Genomic DNA, 12,027 nt, shown 5'->3' on the forward strand with positions numbered 1-12,027 from the left:
CTACCTTCCTCCATGGGCTTACTGACTCTTTAAAGAACTCTGCTAGATTTAGGACTTTCTTTCCCTCTACAAAAAACACGTCTCATCATATTGGTGTTATACTTACGCATATTTATTTCCACTGATCTTTACAGACCTTTGTGAACTTTGCCTGTAACCTGTCCTAAAGGACGAAGTCACGATTGCCATATTCAGGGATTTAGCTAAGTGCTGGGGTATTCCTTGAATCAGCACCTCCATTTCAGTTCATCTCACACTACAGGGTGAATACCAGCTCCACTCTATTCTTCTTCTCACTTCTGACTATTCTCCTTCTGATACTCCCACCTGGGCTAGTGCCTCCACTTAAGGCAGCATAAGAGCTGGCTCTTGCCTGAGAACTGCCCACAGCTAAACATGTTGGTCCAGCTGCGCCAAGAAGCAGTCATTCATGGGGCCTGACAATATAATATCCCCACGACACTCTCTTAAAGCATTTGTCCCATCAACGATGCACAAAATGCCCGCTGTGCTTTCTTCTTTCGCAGCTCTTTAAATTCCCTTAGCATTTCTGGAGGCACCACCAAAATTTGACAGGCTGATCAATACTACATCATAGTCCCACTAGTGCTAATGGTCCCTAATGATCCCCCATCTCTCTAGAGTAACAGTAAATAGATACTCTGTGGTAGGTGTTGATGTGATTAGCTTGTTTCCCTTCTTTGACGTTATACTTTCTGTAATATAGAGGGCCACCCCCCCAAGCACTATCAGATCTGTCTTCCCAACCCCTGGGTGGTAAATTAATGTTGTCATTCATATTTATCCATGAGTAAGTACTCTGAAATGCAGACAACTGAGGGGCCCCCAATGTCAGCCCAGACCATAAGCTCCCCGGGGCAGAGATGGCATCTCTACTGCGTATGTTACCAAGCTGTGCAACTTTTCAGACCTCACCATTTCTCCTGGTGGAGGGATTTGGCTGAACCACAATGTTCAAGATTAAATTCTGTAAATTTTTCCAGTTCTTCAGGTTTCATTCAGATATCTTTAACAAAAAGGCTCATGAACCGCTGGGAGCCTTTGGATGAGCTTTTGCCAGATTTGCAGATGGTTACAGAAACATAAGCCCAGATAAATTTAACAGAGCTTCTGGGTTTGCAGCTAAAGTTTAAATGTGAGTTCTTTCATCAGAGGCACTCTTAAATCAAATTGGGATCTCTTAAAGCACTGTATCTTAGTGATGATTCTTGTCCACATGTGAATTTTGCCATTCAGGTCAACACTCTGTCAAAAGCAGATATCAACATATGTGGTTCTGCATCCATCTCCCACAGCGCAGTGCTACACTTTGCTAACTTCCTCCAGACCCAAAAAGGCTCTCCTTTGCTTGGAGACAGCCACAGCACAGCCTGGCTAGATCACTTTCAAGTGACTCCTTTATCTTTGACAATTGTTTTTTCCTAACAGTGTTTTTCCTCTGGATGAATCTGCTTATACAAAGTCAAAGCTTTGAACATGTTGTATTAGTTAACAGAAAAATTCAGCATAGCTAAACTATGCCGTAAGGTCATTTCTACCCCTCTTCTCCACTGCAGAGAAAGAACAAAGGTTCTGCCCTGGGAAAGCAGGAGATGGAGGAGGAAGGACTTGTGGGACTGACTGTGAGGCTGTAAGCCTTCTCTTTTTGTAGGAAGGAAGGAAGGAAGGAAGGAAGGAAGGAAGGAAGGAAGGAAGGAAGGAAGGAAGGAAGGAAGGAAGGAAGGAAGGAAGGAAGGAAGGAAGGAAGGAAGGAAGGAAGGAAGGAAGGAAGGACGGAAGGAAGGAAGGAAGGAAGGAAGGAAGGAAGGAAGGAAGGAAGGAAGGAAGGAAGGAAGGAAGGAAGGAAGGAAGGAAGGAAGGAAGGAAGGAAGGAAGGAAGGAAGGAAGGAAGGAAGGAAGGAAGGAAGGAAGGAAGGAAGGAAGGAAGGAAGGAAGGAAGGAAATATCACACTAGCCATAAGAGTGGGCTAGTGGGAAGGAATATTCCTGTGAAACATCTTTTGAAATGTCAAATTCACAGTAATAAAAAGACAAAATGCAAAATCTACTTAGATGCAAAGTGAATATTGTCATTAAACTCTTCTCTTTGGCATGAACTGCTATCATTCACAGGAATTTCTCTCGTTTTCAGAAGGTTCAGGGCCTTTCATAGAAGGGGCAGAAGACCAGTCGCACAGAGATTGTGTGTCTTCCTAAGAAATTTGGGAGAAAATATTGCCACTTTTAAATTCTGTATATGGAGACTAGTGGAGAGCAAAAAGAGGGGGAGAGGCATCATGTAAGAAGAGAAAATAATGCCCTCTGTTTATTTCTGCTGAACGTAGGAGCATTGACCACTATCTTGTTTTCTAAATTTTTGGTTTAGGAGGGGCTGAACACATATTGGGGGAAGCTTCTGGTTAAGTGGCAGAACAAACATGTTGATTCACCGTTCATGCTACAGTGTGTTAAAGAACTCGAAGCAGCTTGAGGACTGCCTGAAACACAGCCCACAGCTCTCTGTCTTGTAACAGTTCATCTTTTACAGCCAATTGCCTACAATGAAACAGAACATTTATGTCACAGCCCAAATAAGGAGGCAAGTGATTCATCAACACCCAAGATTTTAAAAGATGGGCTTGTTAGGTTTTAAATTCTAAAGAAAGAAAAAAAGTATTAAAGAATGAAGTGGTAGGTTTTGATCAATACTGGAGTCTGAATTCCACAGCAGACAATAAAGAAATGACATCCCAGTACCTGTCTTGACTTCCACTTCTTTCCTTCCTACTATGCCTTTCCCCTGCCATCTCAGGAGTCACAACTCATCTTAAAGGTAGATTGCGAAACTGTTCTGTTCATCTACATTTGGATATCTTAAACAATTTGGCCAACATCGCATGAAATTGGCCACAAGACAACATGAGACCAGTGCAAGTATTTCAGTCTCATCTTAAACCTCAGGAAAACACAGGTGAAAATCAAAATGTGCAAAACCTTTCACCATCTGGGGCAGAAACTGATTTGTGAAGGCGATTGGGATTGAAAATTATGTTTCTGCCCCCGCCTTCAGACAGAGAGTAATAATTTTTCTTCTAAAAGCAAAATGGAAACAAAGCACCTCTAAAGATGTAAAATCTCTTACAAAACCAACCAAGTTTTTCTGTACAAAGTCTACAAGCCAGGGTTGTACTGCTTCCAGATGTTCCCCTTTATCTGGCTGCTGCCTCCCCATGGTGCACCTGCCTTTCCCCTTACCCTTGTAAACAAATTATCTTCCACAAGCCAGGGCGTATTTTCCTCCTGTTGTAACCCATGACCTAAAAGCTTGTGATGAAACTGTATAAGCTTTTTAATGAAATGATCAGAGGTAAAATAACACAGTAATAGTATACCCATCCTACACTATGGGTCTTATCTGGAAAACAATCACCCACATCTTAAGGAAGCTCAAACAGCTGAAAATGCAGCAGATGATAGAAGGTCTGCTCAGAGATGCTGGGCTAAGGTCTGAAGAGATGTCAGCATGGGAGTGAAGCCTAAAAGTATGGAAAAAAGCATAAATGCCTCAAATAACATCAGCTTCTACCTTTTTCCCTGACATCTTCTCTAAAGACCTACAGAGGGATGGGTCATCCCAACTAACTGCAAAGATCTTCCATTTACCAAACTCAGCAGTTTCAGGACTACTTTACTCATCCTCAGCTGACTTGTGTTCTGCTGCCTAAGGCTACCTCTCAGTACCCATCCTGATGTACACACTGCACACCTTGGTAGAGCAGCACATCTGTTTATGTCCTAGGTCCCTGCAGGGAAGGAGCTCCATCGGACCAGGAGCTGCTGAGCTGGGCTGATGACAGCTGGCACTGCTGTGGGTGCAGAACCCAAGCTGAGCCAAGGTCAGACATGTCCAGGGTCAGAGTGCAGAAGAATCATCAAAGTTGCTCATGTTCAAGTGTTGGCTTCTGTCCATGTACAGAAGTGTGTCACAGCCACCACCACAGGGCAGAAAACATGACCACGGAAATCAATGCAGTGTTTTGAGAACAAAATGTTCCCATGTGTTTGGCTTGTGATCCCTTGTGCCACAATCTGACTCTGTGGCTTTCTTTAGCCAATCAAGGCCATAAAAAATACATCTATGTCCTCCCACCACCCAGCAAAGATGTGGCCTCTCCAGCTCAAAGGGAGGGAATTTATGAAATGCCAACATTAAGCAATGCCGTCCATTTGGAAGATTACAAGGCTTGAACTTCAAGTACCCTGTAGAAAAATTAATCAGCTCTTTAAAAAAGTTATTATGGTTCCTGTTTTCACTTCTTCTTAGGTCTTCTCTGCAGATAAGTATGATTTGGTGGACACTTCAGTGGGATCCTTGCCACCCATTCCAATGCCTGGTATTATCTATCCCCTTCTAAAGTGGAGATTTAATATTCATAATAAGAATATCCAGATGGCACTAAGGTAATTAACAATAAGGAACAGCATGCTTCAAGACAGGCCAAATTCCAGCTGCCTGAGGTCTGGAGAAAAAAGAAATCTCTTTAGAAAATTAGCCCAAAAATTGTCCATAAATTATATTTCCCCCATTTCTTAACAAGCAGTAGGCATCAGCCACCACCCAGTTTGCTCATCCAGCTAGTTCATCAGATCTAGCACAAGGATTTCTACAGTCAAAAATAACAGGCAAACAAGTAGAAGCAGCTCAGAACCCTGGGAAAAGCCAAAGGCGGGCACCCCACTTCACTCTGATATTTATCATTGCCTCTGGGAGGCACTGAGTGTCAGCTTGAGGACTTTCATTGCAGGAGAAATTCCAGATCAGATCTTTTGAATGGTGCAAGAAGTATAATTAATGTCCCTCGAATTTATTTAGAAATATTCATAAGGACAAAAGGCACAGAAATCAAACTGCACTTGAATTGCAATTAAACTTTTCCCCTTTCTTCTCTGTAGCTCATCCCCCAATCTTCCTTCCTGTTCCAAATGTATTTGGTTTGTCTGTTGCAAGAAAACATGAGTATTTTCACTAAAATACATCACAATTTTATATTTTAATATTTATTTGTTTTCACAGGAATGTAGGAATTGCCATCTCAAAGCAACCTGAAGTCCTGTCACCATCTTGTCCTGGATCCACAAATGACATGTACTTCAGGAGGTGTGCTAAATGACATGTCAGATATGTTCCTCAGATCTTCAAATAAAGGAATTATCTCAGGCTCCAAAGTGTCCAAAATCTAATGTCTCAGCCACAAAAGGATTGTTATTGATGATCATGATAATACATTTCCTTGGTGTCCCTTTAATGTGTGACAGAAACATTAAAGGCTAAACCACCTAAAACATCGGTGAGTCTGTTGGAATATAAGAAGTTAAATCAAGACCCTAAAACTGGTTATTTTTTCCTTTGGGGTTTAATTTCAGCTGGCTATTTTAGGTATTTATTCATGTTCTTTTCAAAATACTTATTTTAGAATTTTTAAAAGAGGGTCAAAATCTAATAAGAACTTTTCCAAATAAGATTATTAAGTGGATTTCATGTGCTTAATTACCCTGAATTGATCTAATGCTATTGCAGAAGAGGTGCTCCACCAACGACAGTCATATTTTTTCCCTGGGGAGCATGGTGTGGAAAGCAGGTGATCTGCACAGGGAAGAGGCAGTGCCTGTTTCAGCAAGGCAGCACTTCAGCTCTCAGACAGCACTGAGTGCAGCTCAGGGTGGCCCATTTTGGGATGGCCTCCACCCCAGACACTGCCTGCCACCACTGCTCCACCAGGCTGCAGAGCGTGCAAGGATGCACAGCAGGATCCCTCTGATCACTCACTCAGAGGGGGAAGGCTGATGTGCTACAGCAAGCTCAAGGATTTCATGGCCTCTTTGGGTGGTGGCTATCAGTTTCAAGGGCCTTCTCAAGGGAAGCAGAAAATGCACCAATTTCATGTGGATTCTGGCCAAAAGATGAATTTCCCCATTCTGTCCCTGGAGGGGTGAAATGCATCAGTCATGACAAACAGAGCTCTATTGCTGCTGCACTGGAGATGTCCTCTGACAAGGCAGCTTGTTCAGGTTGGAAGCAACTCAAACTTGCAGAACACAGACTGTAGTCTCTACAGGTCACAGAATCTGCTGGACAAACTTAGCCTCTCTGGATCAGGCCTTTCATATTCAAGACTTCAGCCCCCTCTTATATGCTTAGATAAGACTTTACATCCCTTCCTTTCATCAACAGGGAATCACCCCACCTGAAGTAAGTGGTCAAAAGCTTGGGAGCCTCCTGCATGCTTCCTATCCCCATGGGATGTTCAGCAGGGAGTGCTGGGAACACTGGTTTCACCCAGCTGTCCTCGGGATCCCTGCACAGCAGTGAGTATTGTTGTAGGTAGGTGAGATGGAGATGGGCATGCAGTCAAGTGAGGACTTTACCATTCTCAGACCTGAGGGCTCATACTGGTCCAGACCATTTTTTATTCTGCTCTTCATCCCCAAAGAACAAACCTTATTTTAACTTGGACTGTTCCTAATTTTACCAGACAGACTGCATCAGTCAGCAAGGCAGTAAAAAACACTCACCTTACACTGGAGACTCTACCCTAGCTACTTCTCCCAGTTCTCTGAGAAGGCCATATTGATTTGTACGAGACCAGGGAAATAATGTGACTTTCACATTTAAAATTTGTCTTCACTGTTGGGAAATATTAGTGCTTTCCATCATGTCAGGACACTGTAGTTACACCCCCATGTCCCATTTCCATATGTGGAACAAGGACATTCAGTCTTGCCCCGCTGTGGTCAATATGCAGTAGAAGAAGTCAAAGCAGGAAGCTCTGAGAGATGCCAATACCTGACCAGGGGAGAATGATTATTCACTAGTGTGAAGAATAAGTCTGATCTGGAAAACCCTCAGGAAGAATTTTATTTAGAGAGGTAAATTCTAGGCCTGAGTAAGTCAGGGCAGACCATTTAGCTCTGTACTAACATTGCAATAATGAAGAGGTTTTGTTTAAATTTAGATGCCAAACTGAAATTTGGGCTAGGTTTGAATTGATGGCTTGGCATCAAGCTAAACTTTTAAGTTTTGAGGGAACAACGGAAAAAATGCCTGTCTTTTGTTTTGTTCCAGCTCCAAATGCTTCATCCAACTCAAAGCAATTGGACGTTATTTAATTTTTTTCTCTCACTTTCATTTTTAACTTGTGTTCTTTTGTTAAACTGCATTAGGTTTACAATTCTAAAATGTTTCATACCATTGCTAACAAAAAAAAAAATCCTAGTAAAAAGTCTTTACAGAAGACTCTTTCCTCTATGATTTAGCATTTTCCAGGTTCTCTCCACTAAAAACAGCACATGCTATTTTGTCCAAGACAACAGCAGACAATCTCTGTTTGTCAAACAATTCCTGTTTGTTCGAAGAGCAGGATGTCCTTCTGGTGTAAGGCACGTCTGAGCTGATACCTCCATGAGATCATTGTGCCAGGAGAGCACCACAGCAACTGGCAGCACCATCAGGACTAAGTGGGCAATGCAAAGAAGCCAAACTGCTGAATCAGTTTAATTCACTGCTGCCTGCAAGGATGGCACAAAGCAAGACAAAGATCATGTTTAAACAACTGCCTGTACCTGCTGTAAATAGTCAGTTCTTTTTTTCTCCAGTGCATTATACCCACTGTGTGTGTCTGTTTGCCCCAGCCTTTTCCTGAGCTGAAGCCGAGGGATTTTTCCATGTCCCCGAGGAGTGTGTTAGAAAAGCAGTGTTTATGTTAAGGGACTTCATTAACATTATTAGTCAGGCTGTAGTACCCAGAGACCATCACAGCAAAAACGAGACCTTGTTCCTTTGCGTCATTGGCCCAAGCAACCACCAGGCTGAAACCTAACCCTGGCTGCTTGCCTTCAGGGGAAAAAATAAGAAGGGTAAAGTAAACAAGGCCCCTGTTCAGCTTTCCTGAGCCTGGATGAGAATTGCTTGCAATTATATATCAAAACTCGAAGCTGACTCTGAGCAGGCTCAGCTCTGCTCCACTGCAGCCACAACCATGTGAAGAAAATCCATGCCCGCAGCTTGCAGCTGCCCTGACCAGCCACCTCCACCCTGAGCCATGAATCCAGGAAACTCCTAAGTAGATGCTTAAATCTGCCATTCCTCAGGACAGCACTGATTTGATACCACTGGGGCTTAAAAGCAAGCATGAGGTTACAGGCTTTCCTGAACATGCTTGTTTTACCGAGCCTGGTTTGCAGACATTCATTATTTTATCCCGATGACAGCTGAGGTTTGGGGTTTTTTGGCTGCCGAACTCAATCCCCCCACTCTCCTCTCCATAATGGCAAGCTCAGCCATGCCATCCCCACTGCACTCCTGCCCCTGCCAATTCATCCCACTCAGCGAGCTCCATCACATCTCCCGCTCCTGACCCCACTCCTCCTGCAGCACTGGCTGCTCCGCTGCCTCTGCTCTGCTGGGGATGCCTAGGGGTCATGAATGGCCACTGGCCTGCAGCTAAAACCCCCTGAGCACCAGGTGCAGGTGCACCAGGGTCCCCTGTGTCACCCCATCCCCTCACATCCCCTCCTGTCCCACTGGCAGGGAACAAAGGCTCCCACTGCCTCGCCAGTCCTTCCCACTCAACAGGCATAGGGCCCTAAATACACCCATTGAGGGCCCTAGAGTCCTTCCTACACTAATGCAGCCTATTTTCTAGCCTGTTCCTCGATCTTGAGAAAAGACAATTGGTTTCCACCTTCTCTCTGAGCTTTAAAATTCCCCCACCTCTCAACAAATCAACTGCATGGAACCAGAGGAAGGGTGTCAAGTAAAACCAGTCCTGCCTTTGTCTTGCAGTCTGTGACATTATCTTATGTGAATATATAGAAAATATCCAAACAGACTTGCAGAATCTAGAGATAGTTGTGCTGGGTAGATTTTATATAGCTGACAGGAAAATTTAAGCCTTGGATTTGAAGTGACAGCTGAAGTAATACAGCCTTATCTCACCATTAACTTCCCCTCCTTCCCCGTACTGTGTAAGCCAACTAGGCTTCTGACCAGACAGCATGCCACATGTCCTCTTCTCCTCTCCTCTTCTCTTCTCTTCTCTTCTCTTCTCTTCTCTTCTCTTCTCTTCTCTTCTCTTCTCTTCTCTTCTCTTCTCTTCTCTTTTTTCTCTTCCACAATTCATAATGATGCATTTAATTAATAGTGAATGTGCATAGAAGTTTTCTGGGCAGCCATATGACAGCCACATTAACACCATATGAGCCCAAAATTGTTTATTGTTATTATAGTAAATACCAAAGTGAATTAAGAATGATTGATGGACATTTATTGTGACTTGACCAAATATATACGTATTTAATAATAGGATGTTTCAAAAAAAGAAAAGAAATGCTGGCAGAAGAGAAATTAAAATATGTATGCCTCTTTCTTATTTGTTTGTTTAAAAAAATAACTAATTATCTGAGCTGTGTGGTCATAATTTGAAAGAAACAGAAGTATTCACTATGTTTAGTACCACTACGCTGACCCAAGGTGACACCTACAGAAATAATTTGGAAGTGTCACTTGACAATCAATCAATTCCTTACGGTCACAAACCCATTTAAAAAAACGTAGCACCGAAGGTATTTAAAAAATTAATAGGGCATCTCAAATCCTGCAGAAAGGCAGAACCATGTGAGGCTGGGAGGAAGGCAGGAGCAGGAGCGCCCTGCCTGGTATCCTTGTGCTTCCAGCAGGGAGATCAGGGTGTCCCCCACAGGGAGTGCCCCAGCCCAGCGCTCACCCAGGGAAACAAAAAAAGCAGGAAGCCTTATTGAAAAGATTATCTTTCCCATCAATAATCCCCCTCTAAGAGTTCTTTATTAGTAAACCCCGTGGCAAAACCTGACATATTTACAGCTTGCAGTAAACTTTATGTATCTGAAACAATATTAATAATAAGGAGCCGGTGACCAGAGCAAATCATTCCAGCCTTCAAAATGATCAAGTGAAAGCTTAATTGTACTGAAAAGAGAGAGTCCTGACAAGTTGAAAATCCTTCCCAAACACCCTTTCCAAAAAGCAAACTTTACCGAGATGAAAAAAGTGTGTTGGAGGATTGGAAACATAAGAATACATATTTAAAAAAAAAAAAAAAAAAAAAAAAAAGCCCAAGTCTGATATCACAGGCTGAGCTGAGACAGAAACCTGATCTTTTACATGGAACGGGCAACATTTGGGTCTGTTTTATGTGAATTGCTCCAAGCTGTTTTGGTTAGAAATGTATAGATTTTAAGGTAAGGAGCACCGTATAGGCAGTGCAGGTCACTCCCAGTATTGGAAGACGTTCCCCATTACTTTTCAGCTGACAAAGGTAGGGTCCAAACTTTTCTTTCTTTGCTGAGTAACTTATTTGCTTTAACGCTGAGCTGGATTTGGCAAGAGTATTTTGCTGCCTGATTGTGCTTTTCAACACTCTCATTCCCTCTCTTCCTCCCTTCTAAGGATTACCTTATTTTAGTCACCAACCTGCAGAAAATTTTATTTTCAGTGTTCCTTCTAATGTTAAAAAAAAAAAAAAATTGTTATTTCTCAGTAATTCTACAAACTACTCTCTGCTGGTGAAAATGGGAAAAATTATGCTGTTTAGAACAATATTTGGAGAGGATAAATCTGAAGAGCTCCAACTGTTTTTCAAATAGGCTTTGTTTCTTATTAGACAGCATTTATGTGTTGTTGTTATGATTTTTTTTTACTAAAAAAAGTTGAAAAATACCTTCCCATTTCGCCAGTCAAAAATATTTCCTTGCCTTTATTTTACTTGACATAATAGCTCATGAGCATCTTTATACTGACTAAAGTAGAGAACTATTCATGGTTTGGAAAAGGCGACTAGAAATGCCAAACACAGCATAAGAAATTTTGTAAGAATTGCAACATCTTCCAGGATGTTTTCTACAGTCTGTTTCTCCTACCAAAAAAAAAAAAAAAACAAAACAAAAAACCAAACAAAACTTAGTTCCACTTTTATTCTTTTAATTATTTAAAACCATATTTTGACAACATCATATTTCTTATACATGCATGTTAAAACAAGGGGGACAAATACTGCAATTTATTTTTGAATGTCTGATATGTCCCATTTGTTGATTTAAAATTTACCACTGAAAAACATAACAAGAAAGCTGTAAAACTCTCTTTAATGTGTTACATATTTAAGCAGTGCTTCCTTGTCACATTTTGGCTAATACTTATGTAGCCTTTTAAATTGAAATTAAAATATCTTGACCATGATGTTGTAATTATACACAGCGCACTCATTCCCTTTCCAGACTGACTCCCTGCTTTATTCTTCTCTGATAATCACAAAGCAATAGCTTTCCTATGTGGCAATTTATTTTTTTGTCTTCAACGTATTTTTGCTCTAAGAAGAGTTTGCATTTGTATAGCAGCATGTCCAGACAACGAGCTACAAATACATGTTGCTCTGTCCCCATGTATGGCTATGCACAGATGGATGGGCAGCAGGTATAGTTAATTTTTCAATGAAAAGAAGAAAATCCTACAGGAACTCGCTCCGTTATTTCCCTGCCTTCCAGCCGTACTGTTTTGCCGTCGGGGCTTGTGTGTTTAGCCCACAAGTTTCCTCTGAATTTGTCCTTTAGATTTTAGTCTGCTTAAAAAGTGGAATTTTTTTTCCTCAGAGCATGGGGTCAGATCTTATTTGTTTGTTCTCTTTGTGTCATCAATTGTCACAAGCCATATTTTCACTAAACTCATTTTGCTGCTGTACAGTAGTTACAAATGAAGTGGAGGGGTGGGAGGATGACTGCTGGGTGATTTGTTTTTTCCTTCAACTATCTTCATAAAATAGACAGAGATTTCATAGAAAGGAAGAGGGAATAATTTTGTTGGGAAAAAAAAATAATGCAAGAGTCAGAGATCTGCTGTCTACTGCCCTCAAGAAATTGCTAGAAGAGACTTGAGAAAAACATCAGCTATTTTTGCCTTGTGATTCTCTTTAATTTATTTTTATTGTCCGTTATTAT

The sequence above is a fragment of the Lichenostomus cassidix genome, chromosome 5 (assembly GCF_008360975.1).
Source record: "Lichenostomus cassidix isolate B80296 chromosome 5, HeHo_3.0, whole genome shotgun sequence".
Lineage (NCBI taxonomy): Eukaryota > Metazoa > Chordata > Aves > Passeriformes > Meliphagidae > Lichenostomus > Lichenostomus cassidix.